This window comes from Scophthalmus maximus, chromosome 15 (assembly GCF_022379125.1).
Source record: "Scophthalmus maximus strain ysfricsl-2021 chromosome 15, ASM2237912v1, whole genome shotgun sequence".
Classification (NCBI taxonomy): Eukaryota; Metazoa; Chordata; class Actinopteri; order Pleuronectiformes; family Scophthalmidae; genus Scophthalmus; species Scophthalmus maximus.
In genome coordinates this window covers 2,620,751-2,631,855 of record NC_061529.1, presented here as the reverse complement: position 1 = coordinate 2,631,855, position 11,105 = coordinate 2,620,751, and positions in this window count along the sequence as shown.

Here is an 11,105-nt window from a genome sequence, read left to right as displayed (position 1 = left end):
AATTTTCAGACGCTGCCGGAAACCGGATGTGGAATCAGCGGTGCGCCGCCATAAAGTGTCGCCTGTCGGCCGCTCGGTTGGTTGCGGTTTGCAACTTAACCACCAGATGCCGCCAGAAAAGCACAAGAAATTACACACTGGGGCTTTAAGGTTTGAGAAGATCATTGACATCACAATGGTTTTATTCCATTGGGAGGGTCAAATCACGATCCACACATTACATTGCAAAATTGATCTAAGGGCTCGAAAGACGATCAACAAGAAAGAAAACCAGGAAATCAACAGGATTTTGCGTCAGACTCCACCTATGAGCTTGTTTCTTGTCAATGATTGGATAGTTGTCGTCAGGACTGAGACAGACACTCTACAGGTTTCAAGTCTATCATGATTGTGTTTTGTGTGAGTGTTTCTCCTCGTGCTTTTGTGCCCATCTGTGCCTGTGCACATGAATGTGTATGTGTATATCAGTCGGGGTCAAACCAACATTGTTTGCATTAAAGCAAAGCTTCACCGGTTAGTTTCACAAACACATCGGCATATTGAGGAAGAAGCTGAGCAGAGCCGAGGGATTTTGTTTTCTGTGGCCATTGATGCTCAGTCGACCATCGCTTCTGAAATCATCACTTCAATCTCCACAGATAGGCGACTGTTGTCAATGGACTCGTGGGCCCCGCCCCCTTCTCTTTCTCCTCCCCCTTCTGTTCCTACAGAAAAAGGCCTTGTCCTCGCCGTCCGCTCCTCCGAGAATCCGGCCGGGCGGATTAAGACCGAGGTCCCAAGACGAGACGAGCAGAGACTCAACGTCCCGGCGAAGAGTCTATTTCACACATGAGTGTGCCTCCATCTCATGCTGTTGGCCACTCTCTGAATGGACAGAGGGAGAAAATGGAGGGGGGGGGGTCCAATTGATCTCTTTAAGCCGTTGGGGCTTATTTAACTCATCCAGGAGCCGGGGCTCTGCTGAAGGTATCGCCAAGGCCCCACTTTGCATGAGAAAACCAGGATTAATCCAAATATTTATCCGTGCTGAGAGAGATGTTTCCCCCAGTTTTCACACCCCCCAAAAGAATTTAGCACATTTCTTTTTGCCTCTGAAAAACATTCCCTCCCCCCTGAAGTGTAGTTTTTGCATCGTCGCTGGTATGGAATATCGGAAATCCTACGCAGTGAGTGGATTGGAAATTTCCAAAAGCGTGGCGTGGATATTTCACATGGAGACAACTTTATCGTTGAATGGAAAGTGAGAATTTCTTGTAGAGGTGTTACTGACAGGAGTGTGTGTGTGTGTGTGTGTGTGTGTGTGTGTGTGTTTGTCTTGGCTTCCCCGTCTACCTGCCGCCGCCGCCGGCGACAACAAGCTCCACTTGTTCGACGCGTCTGATGTCGGCGCCTGTCGCCACGGTTACAGCCTGTTATATAGACGACGTCATTCTGACAATTTCTCTGGGCTGGACGTGGAGAAAATCTCCCCGGGACACCCCGGCGACCCTGCGCTGCGAGGTCCCCATGGCAACCGCCGGCCAAGCCAAACATACTGTAATTCAGTTGATATGTCAGAGTCTCCACATGCAAACAGACTCATCTCTCTCTCTGTCTCTCAGTCACTGTACCGTAGTACCGGTCATCCTCTCTCGTTTCATCCTCTCATTGTTTCACATGTTCAGTCTCCATATTGGCCATTCCTCTTCCCTTTACTGAACAAGTTTTAACAGTAGTGAGTATTTCTCTCTGTCAGACAATCCCATGACGAATGAATGATATCATGTCCTTGTTGTAACTGTTGTTATCTCAGTATTGTTTGTGTGTGTGTGTGTATTAATCCTCTGTTCTTGACCCAAATTAAAAACACAACAGCGAGTTCATGTCCCTTCATTGGTTCACCGATGGCGGACAATGGACGTATAACATCTCATGTATGTTCTTTGAATTTTACACTTTAAAAGCATTTAAATTATGCGTTTAGAGTTTCACTAAATCTTTCGTAAACGCCAACGTACGTGTCTCTCTTCTTTCGCTTTTTGTGACACATTTAAATATCAGGAAACAGCAAATACCAATCTGCTGTGCAACCGATGACGTCGCGATCTCTGTTGGGCCGCGACCGTACAGTAGCTCGCTCCTCCACTGGGACACCGGGGCTGAAATAAGAAACACTGAGAGATGGGGTCGACACGGAGAAGCATCCGAACCGGGTTCACTCGGCTCCGTACAAACGTCCGCGATGAACCATGTGACATTCCAGTGATGGAAAATCAAACCTTTGCGTCATTTTTCTGCTGAACTGAGTCTTTGTCACTTTGCGGTGATGAAGTTTGAACTTGTTTGGCTCAAGAACAAACCAGAAAACCCGTCTCTTGTCTAACTTCTCTTTTGTTCCCTCTCTTTGTGTTCACTCACTCTATTACTTTCTTTCTCTTTATTCTCACTCTCTTTCCCCGTCTGCTTCTTTTCTTCCCTCTTCTCTCCTCCAGTCCATCTCCTGCTCTTTACTGTACCAGCCCTCGCCTCCTTCCCCTTCTCTCGCTCTCTCTCTCTGCCTTCTGTCTCAATCTCCCTCCCTCCCTCCCTCCCTCCCTCCCTCCCTCCTTCCTTTCATCCTCACCCTCCCTTTCAGCTCTTTTCTCCGCCTCCCATGTCTGATGGGCCTCGTCCTTGGAAACCGTTGGCTTGGCTCCGGCAGTGTCTCGAGCGCCGCCATCAATTTCGCTGTTGGACACACAGGCCAGCGTTGGGTCGGCCCGGTGGCGTAGTTTATCCTTTCTTTTTTCCTCTCCGCCCTTTTCCTTCTTTCTCTCTTTTTTTCTTTCTTTTCTTTCCCCCTTTTGTCCCGGGGCCTTTTTAGAACGGGGCCCCTCTCCTCCTCCGCCGCTCACTGGCCTGATGGTGCGGGGCGATGGGGCAGGCTGGAGGAGGAGGAGGAGGAGGAGGAGGAGGAGGACTGGACTGCCGGGACCCTCGGAGGACTCGGGACTCCGCTGGGGGAGTCAAACTGAGCCATTGAGGCGGGAGAATGGCCCGGCTGGGCCGAGCCCGGCCCACGCAGCGTGAGACGCGCTATCATGGGAAAGATAAGCGGAGGGGAGCCGCGAGCCGATCCGCCCCCTCGCACACAGTGGCCTCCTCCCTGCACTTTGTGTGTCCTGCAAACACGCTGCCGTTCTGCCCACAATGCCATATCCTGTGTCAATACGAGATATGATTTTTCAACGTTTATCAGCAGTTGGCCGACGAACGGGCAGCCCGGGGTTCCTGTTGTTCCCTCCCACAGGTGTGCAGATACGAGCCATCGTTGCTTTGCTAACCCAGGACCTGACGTCCACTTGTATTCTGAGATCGACTGTAATTCTCAATATTTGGGTATTTTGGCAAACCTGGAGTTACAGGTCTTTGTATTTCAGACTGTTTTAGTCAAGGAATACATAAACTCATGATTTCCTCTCATAACTAATCGCCTGGCAGAGCGGATAATGATCACGTAACACAACATTTAGGGAATCGTGTTCGGAAACAAACCATTTACCCCCAAAAATATATATTACAGACTGTTTATTGAGGTTCGTGACTCTCTGTAGACTCCTGCCTGTATGGTCCTGACTGTGGGTTAAGGTTTAAGTGAAAGCATGTGAGGACAATAAACTAAAGTTTACTCTCTCGCTTCATGTGCGAATGAACATGCAGGGAATCAAGCTGATTGGAGGATGACGTGACCTTGGCGTTGGTGGTTTTCATGGTGTAGATAACTGAAGAGCACGGAGAGGCTGCGAGACAATGGGAGAGGGAACGCATCACTGCATTGACAATCAATAAAATAAAGATTGATCTCTCTGACAGAACCTTCTCTTCTTCTGCACGAGGGCGTCGCACGACCCCCTCCATCACACTGCACACGCCTCGGGGCCGCAGCTCTGCCATCAGGACCTGCCTCCACCAGTAGAGGGCACTTGAGTCACACCTCCTCTGGGTTACAATCGTGCAGAACAGCACAGAAGTGCCACAAGCGCTTACAGCCACCACACCCCGACCGGCGCCGTGAAGCTAGACGGCTGCAAAGAAGTGTCACGGTTACGAGGCTTCATTTTGAGATAACAGACGCACCCCCCACCCCCCCATTCCCCCCACGGTTAACATAATATAATATAATATGTCTAGTGTATTATCACAGTTCTGATCCTGTGCCATGGCTCTAAACTCATGCACTTTTATGATGTAGATCATGGCAGAAATCATTCAAATTAAACTCCATTCAACAATTTAAATATAAAAAGGTAGATTCTTGCATTTTCTACAAATACAGTCTAAATATATATATATATAAAATATATATATATATGTCTCTTTGAAAGCAATGTTTGGAATGTACGCCAAAATGTTCTTAACCGGTTGAAAAGGCAATAATTATAAGAGAAGGATAAAAATATGGATGGAAATGAGAGTGGTTCTAAAACCCGAATGAGAGTAAAGTAAATATTGTGTTTAAGTTACCGTGACGTGGGAGTGTTGCCAAGAAGTATGAGCTGTATGGTTGGCGGATTCTCTGCGGCACGTTGGGCGGCCTTTTTTCTTTTTGGAGCGGAGGGAGGGAGGGAATGTCTTAATTTAGCAAATCCAACATTATACAGCGGGACTGGTAAAATAGGCCTACAGATAGGTTTACATATATAGAGATTAGGAGAGCAAAATATAGCGTAGACTCTAGAACGGGGTTATATCAGCCATGATTAAACAGTTCTTCAAATAAGATTTTTTAAAGTGCGTGCTGCACAAGGATCACAGAGTATCTCAGATAAGATGTTTTAGATAAAAGTATCTCCCACATCTTAGGTTTGTTTCTTGTCTGAGCAAGGAGTCAAAAGATTTTTTTCATTGTCTTAAAATATATCATTGGAGATTATACGTCAACGCAATAAACATCGTGGGCGGCGCGGGGTCTCCTGGCATCAGGCTGACGTCTCACTCGGTGTGTCAGGTCTCTGTCGGTGGGAGACGTCTCCATTCGCAGGGGGAGCGGAGAAAGCTGCTCCGCGGCAGGCTCATTCACTCGGGCCTCAATGGGACGGGCGCAACAATGGGCGTGATCAATGTACACAGGGGCCAACAAAGAACAGATAAGGAGTCGCTCAAGGATCAACAAGGCTCCTTCACCGTCTACAGTACATCGCCCCGAGGAAACGCCGCCTTTGAACACACGGCCCCCCCCAACAATGGGATAGAACCTGGAGATCAGATCAGCAGTCACCGAACCCCCCTCTCAATTCCGGTGAATCTGTCCCAGCTTTGTGAAGACCTCTACTATGCTACACCATAGTATTCCATGCTACTCACATTTTAGGTAAGATTAGTGAGTCTCTTTCTCTTTTCCTGTCGTCGCTTCATTAAAACTAAAGCTAACTAACATTATAAAACATAAAACATTTGTAGATGGAATAAAACTATTTCTATAAGATCTTTACCACTATCCTGAAGTTAAAGCACAGAAGATTAGCCCAATTTAGCTTGTTAGCTAACTGTGATGTTGTGATGTCGTCTAAAACTGAGCCTAGCTAGCCGATGTTAGCATGCTCATGTGCACTGCATTAAAGTAGTCACTTAGCTGACGACATTTAAGTTAACATCATAAAACGCGAGTTAACTTGCCGGTATCTACCATGTCACATGTTTAATTTCATATCTAATGGTTTCATGCATTAGGGGTCGGCATGATAATGCTAATTGTGGCTTTTTAACTGGTCACAATTAAGGAAAGCTAGGCGGCTGGTGACGTATGATATGGTATATTAAATTAATCATTCTATCTTTAATGATGAAGAACTTAAACAACTAATCCTTCCAGGAATGTCAATGACTGTATCAAAAAAAAAAGAGGTGAAAAGGTGAAAATATTGTAGATGTAAAATTATGCTAAGAATCACATGGGTACTATGTGACCTACATCTTCGAAAAAAATCATTCAAAGTTATCTTGAAGGTGTGTATCTTATCTTCTCCTTTGCTACAGGGTTCCTTTGGGGGATTTGACTTGAGGGAAAGCCAAAGAGCCTCCAGCTCTCTACATTAACTCCCTCCCTCCCTCCTTTCTGGGATCCATCAGACTCCGAGACCTGGTAGGCGTCATGTTGAGCTGCTGCGGGAATCTGACTGCAGTGATGTCTTATTCAGAGTTTCATCTCTCAGCCTGAGCAGCTCCGCATGTGTGACTCCAGTGGTCGAGTCTAAAGAAGTCCCCCCCCCCCCCCACAAAGCTGGAGATGTATGAATTTCTTATGTCGTTAGGTGATTTATTAGGATTTATTGCAGGTTTTGTGGTCAAAACTTCTCTGTAAACTTCCTGTTTGGACGGAAAGCGGACAAGATTTTAGATTTCAGTGTAGCTTAGTGCGAAAAAAATCTAAATCCATGGGGCGAAGACCAGCAGCACTGAGGATCTGCATTTACAATAACTCTATCATAAAAGAATGTCAGAGGTTAAACAATACCGCAATAGCTAAAGGAATGAAAACCATATCAGAAAAAAACTAAAGTATAGCCTTAGCAATTATTTGTAATTGTGAAGGTATGACTCAAAATTGACATGTTTTTCTCAGAATGGTTTGAAAAAAATCCTTCGTACAAATCTGGACCCCTCCCAAAATGTAATCACCACGTTACCGTGGCCAAGACCAATCTCTGATAAAAAAGATTAAAAAAATGTTCACGCTAATCCGCCCATAATCCTGCAAAACAAACACAAACCAATCACGTAACCTCCTTGGCGGGGGCGGTAATTGTGCAATACTTGCATTTCCATAGGTATGTTTCCTTGAGACAACAAAACCGGTTTTGTTTGCCGAGCAGATTTACGACCGGGCGAACGAGGGAGTCTCTTTTTCCAATGGGAGTGAAAATGACCACGTAGAAAAGCGAAACAACCACCAGAAAAAATAGCAGCTCGACAATGGAAACAGAATCACTGCACACATGCAAACAAACAAGTACTTAGAGCTACGATGAATCAAGATTTCAGTATAATTACTACAAGTTTATGGAGGGTCTGTAATTTATATCTACCGAATATCAAATAAGTCAAAGAGCCCCCAAGAGAAAAGACAACACGATCACTGTTGTCTCTGATAACAGAGCCGTGTTGTCGCACCAGTGGGCCTCGCCCGACGCGGCGTCCCTCGCCACTCGGCCGCAATCCCCGGCCCGTCAGCAGACACGTAGGAAAACACGAGCGGAGCCTTCGCACAAGTGCCCCGTCAGCCAAACAGTATCCAAACAACTCCGCTCTAATCTGCCGAGCGTGCTCCATCCATCAGGCTTGTCACGCGGCGATGGCGGAGCGGAGTGTCAGGCGGCGAGGAGGCTGAAGAGGAACAAAGTGCTTCTGACCCACTTCCAGCAAAAAGACACAGTCACTCAGAAGGAGTTTTTTGCTTCTTTTTGAACAAAATTCACTCAGGGAACTTTTACAAGGCGATGAAAGGCATGAATACAGATTCAAACAAACACGCTGTAAATTTTATTTGAGAGCCCAAAGTTTGTGTAAGTCTGAGTGTGTGTGTGTGTGTGTGTGTGTGTGTGTGTGTGTGTGTGGGCCTTCACGTCCAGTTCCTTTCCAACTCTTTCGCAACTCATTCTTGTAACACTCGCTTGCTCAGGAAATAAAACACGACGTCTCTTCTTCAGCATCATCATCATCATCATCAACAAAAAAACTATTACAGCAGATCAGAGCTGCATGTAATAGCGTCCAACACCGTTTTGTTAAGAGAGTCGCGTGGGAATTCGGCTCAATCCGTCATCTCGATTGTTTGAAGGAGAATTCCAAAAGGAAGCAATTATGTTTTCGGGAGAAAGAGGAAAAAATAAAATCATCCCACATGGGAGCTGGACACAGTGACTGCACAGCACCTGCATGACAAAATATATATAATTTAAGAAATATATATATACACACATATACACATATACATATATATATATACACATATACATATATATTTCTTAAATGATTGATTTTTGTCTCTGGTTTGTTAGACTATGATATATTGTTTTATGTTAAATTTATAATCAAACATGATTGGAGCAATCTGAACTTCGTAACTTTGCTGCTGATTGACAATGGAGCCATGCAGTCTTTTACAGTCACATACAGTATCATCTCATTTGATTGGATGACCTCCGTTAAGGCGGCCAATTGAAACAGATTTGACATTAATTCATGTTATATACATTACATATTACATATGAATTGCATTTTTTCTGTTTTGTTTGTGTCCAGGCCCTCCTCTTACGACTTACTGACCACGCAGAACACATTCGCCATGTTACGACCAGAAGCATCGACGAAATGTCTGGATCTCACGTCGCTTCACTTTCCCTTTTTTAATCTTGTCACGTCTTCGTGTAAGTCATTTTGATGGAAAGGCACCGATTCATAAATATTGCATTTGCCTCATTTGCAAATTAACTTGTTGCAGATCCAACTACCTCATCTCCGCAGGCCCCTTCCTGTGTTGGCATTTAGATTTATGTCCTATCCCCTGTTTGCTCATGTTCCTTTTAAAGACTTGTGTATCAGGGGATGGAGACAGTCAAACTTACTCGGATTGGACTCTGGTGAATTACAGCAGAACCTAACCCCCACCCGCAGTTCGCATGGACTGATTAACGTGTTCTAAATAGAAATCAATTACACCGTTTACATTGCGGTGCTTACAGAATCGTGTCATGAGTTTGTCTGCACGCTGTGGAGCCGAGTCGCTCCGTTACAAGACCAAACGCCGCCCGGCCCGTCAGAGTTTCCCTCCTGTTTTCAATGTCGGGCCCCCAATCCGTCATGTTCCACCAAGGTCAACCAAGGCTTGCAGACAGGCAAAATGTTATTTTTTTGTTTTAACCTTGAGGACATTTACCTCAGGACTTTGTTTTAAAACTGTCGATTCAAAGATATCACACGGCGGAGTCCGATGGTAGAGGGCGAAAAGATGGTTCCTTCTGGAAAACAAGAACATTTTTTACTTTGCAGTGCAGGGGGAGGCCTTTAAAGGGATAGTTCAGAGATTTTTGTAGTGGGAGTGTATGAGTTACCTATGCATAGATAATATGTTGCCGTGTGGAGACGGTGATCAGCGATGTCATTTGCCGGAGTTTGGAGCAGAAGTGGAAGAAGCGTAAGTCTGAGTCCCACTGTTGCAGAGGGGACCACCGGGAAACTGCTTTTTCGCCACATTTCTAAATGCTTACCCCAAAAAAGGACGTACAATTGAATTCCATTTCCCCTCCAAACTCCGTTAAATGACATCACTGATCACCATCCCCATAAGGTCACATATTAACTATGCATAAGTAACTCATACAACCCCACTTCAAAATCACTGAACTGTCCCTTTAAATTGATTTCAGTTGTGTAGTTTACAATGATAAAGGGATTCTTCGTTATGGCAACAAGGTCTTAATTCAGTTTCATTAAGACAGTGTTGTTTGGATAGAAACTATATTTTTTAGTATTGTCTAATTTGTTCAATCATTCTTTGGTCCTATTGGAAGTTCATGAAAACGTCGCCAACATAAAGTTGAACGAGTCAAAATGAAGATGAAGTGAAACTTCATGAGCAGATCTCTGTCAAAGGCCATGAAAGGGATTCACTCGTTCAAAAGAATTGATCCCCTTTATGTTGTGATCCGGCAATCGAGTGAATGGGCTTTGCTGATCAGTGTGCTGTGATCCTTTGGGGGGGGGGGGGGGCGGCACCCCACCCGAGGCTTTGGGGGTCAGGCGTGAAAGGGACAGTTGTCTCATTGTGTTTGTAACTCTGGGACGGGCCAAATCCCCGCAGACCGAGAGGCTGCAGATGCAGCACTTTGAGGAACGCACCCCCTCGTCATCCCGGGATTAACCCCCACATTCAAACCAGAGGTTATCTGCCGAGAGTAAAGAGCAGGGAGGATGATATAACACACACACACACACACACACACACACACACACACACACACACACAGACACACACACACACTATGATCCAAATAAAAAGTGCAGGTGTCATTTTGATTTATACCCGACTGTATATTGATACAGCAGCTGAGATGGGGAAAAAAAAAACTAGGTTAATTTCTACTTTATGGCAGAATAATAACACAGAAGAAATACTGAGGCTCTAATATCTCGTGGAACAAATTTGATTGCGTTGTAATAAAAAAAAGAACAACCCCTCCCCTCCCCATTCGCCTCTAAGTCTCTTCTCTTCTAGTCTCAACCATTCAACGCGACAAATCAATATTATAAAAGCAAAGAATATTACAAAAAATGAAGCACCGCTCCATCTTTCCTGGACAACAGGGTATGTCAACCAGAGATGTGACATCCGTCTGAGCGCAGTGTGAAACTAGAAGTTCGTAATCCCCCCCCCCCCCCCCCCCCCCCCCTTTATTACAGCAACATTTTCATAACCGCAAACAAGCAGTGTGATGATAAATCTCAGTTCCAGGTCCACTGACTGGCTCTTTCCGCCATAGGTCTTCCCTGGTCTTCCTCATCTTGTCTTTCCTTCTTTTTGTCAAATTACTTGTTTGACGAAAATTCACTCATGATTTTGGCACTGAAAGAAACGAAACAGTTGTTTGGCATATTTGCGTATGAGGAAGTTTAAATCCTGTTAAATAACAACAACAAAAAATGACATAAGCGATCATAACTTCAACTCATCTTTCTGTGACCTAGAGTCACTCGGGCTGCAGATTAACTTCTGAGTAGAACAAGCCGAGGACGGTGGCCGAGTTCCGGAGCCCCTCGGGCACATGGCGCTAAACGGATGTCGCGGCCCATCGCCCATCAATTACAGGTCATCCATACAATACGGTGCCTTGGTGTCGGACTCTGACGGCGACCTGGCTTGAGTGGAACCCGCCCCATCCTCCCACCTCCTCCCCCTCCTCTGCCACCTCGCTCCCCTGACAGAGAACCAATTTTGTCTTTTCTTTTTTTCCCCCCTTTCCCTCTCCAAGCCTGTTCAGCAAACCCATTTATTGCCTCGTCTGAGAGAGCCCGTCTCTGAAGTGCATTAAGCTGCAGGGTTTGCCTCCGCATGCCAGAGCTGACCCGCGGGCCTAATAATAGCGACACCT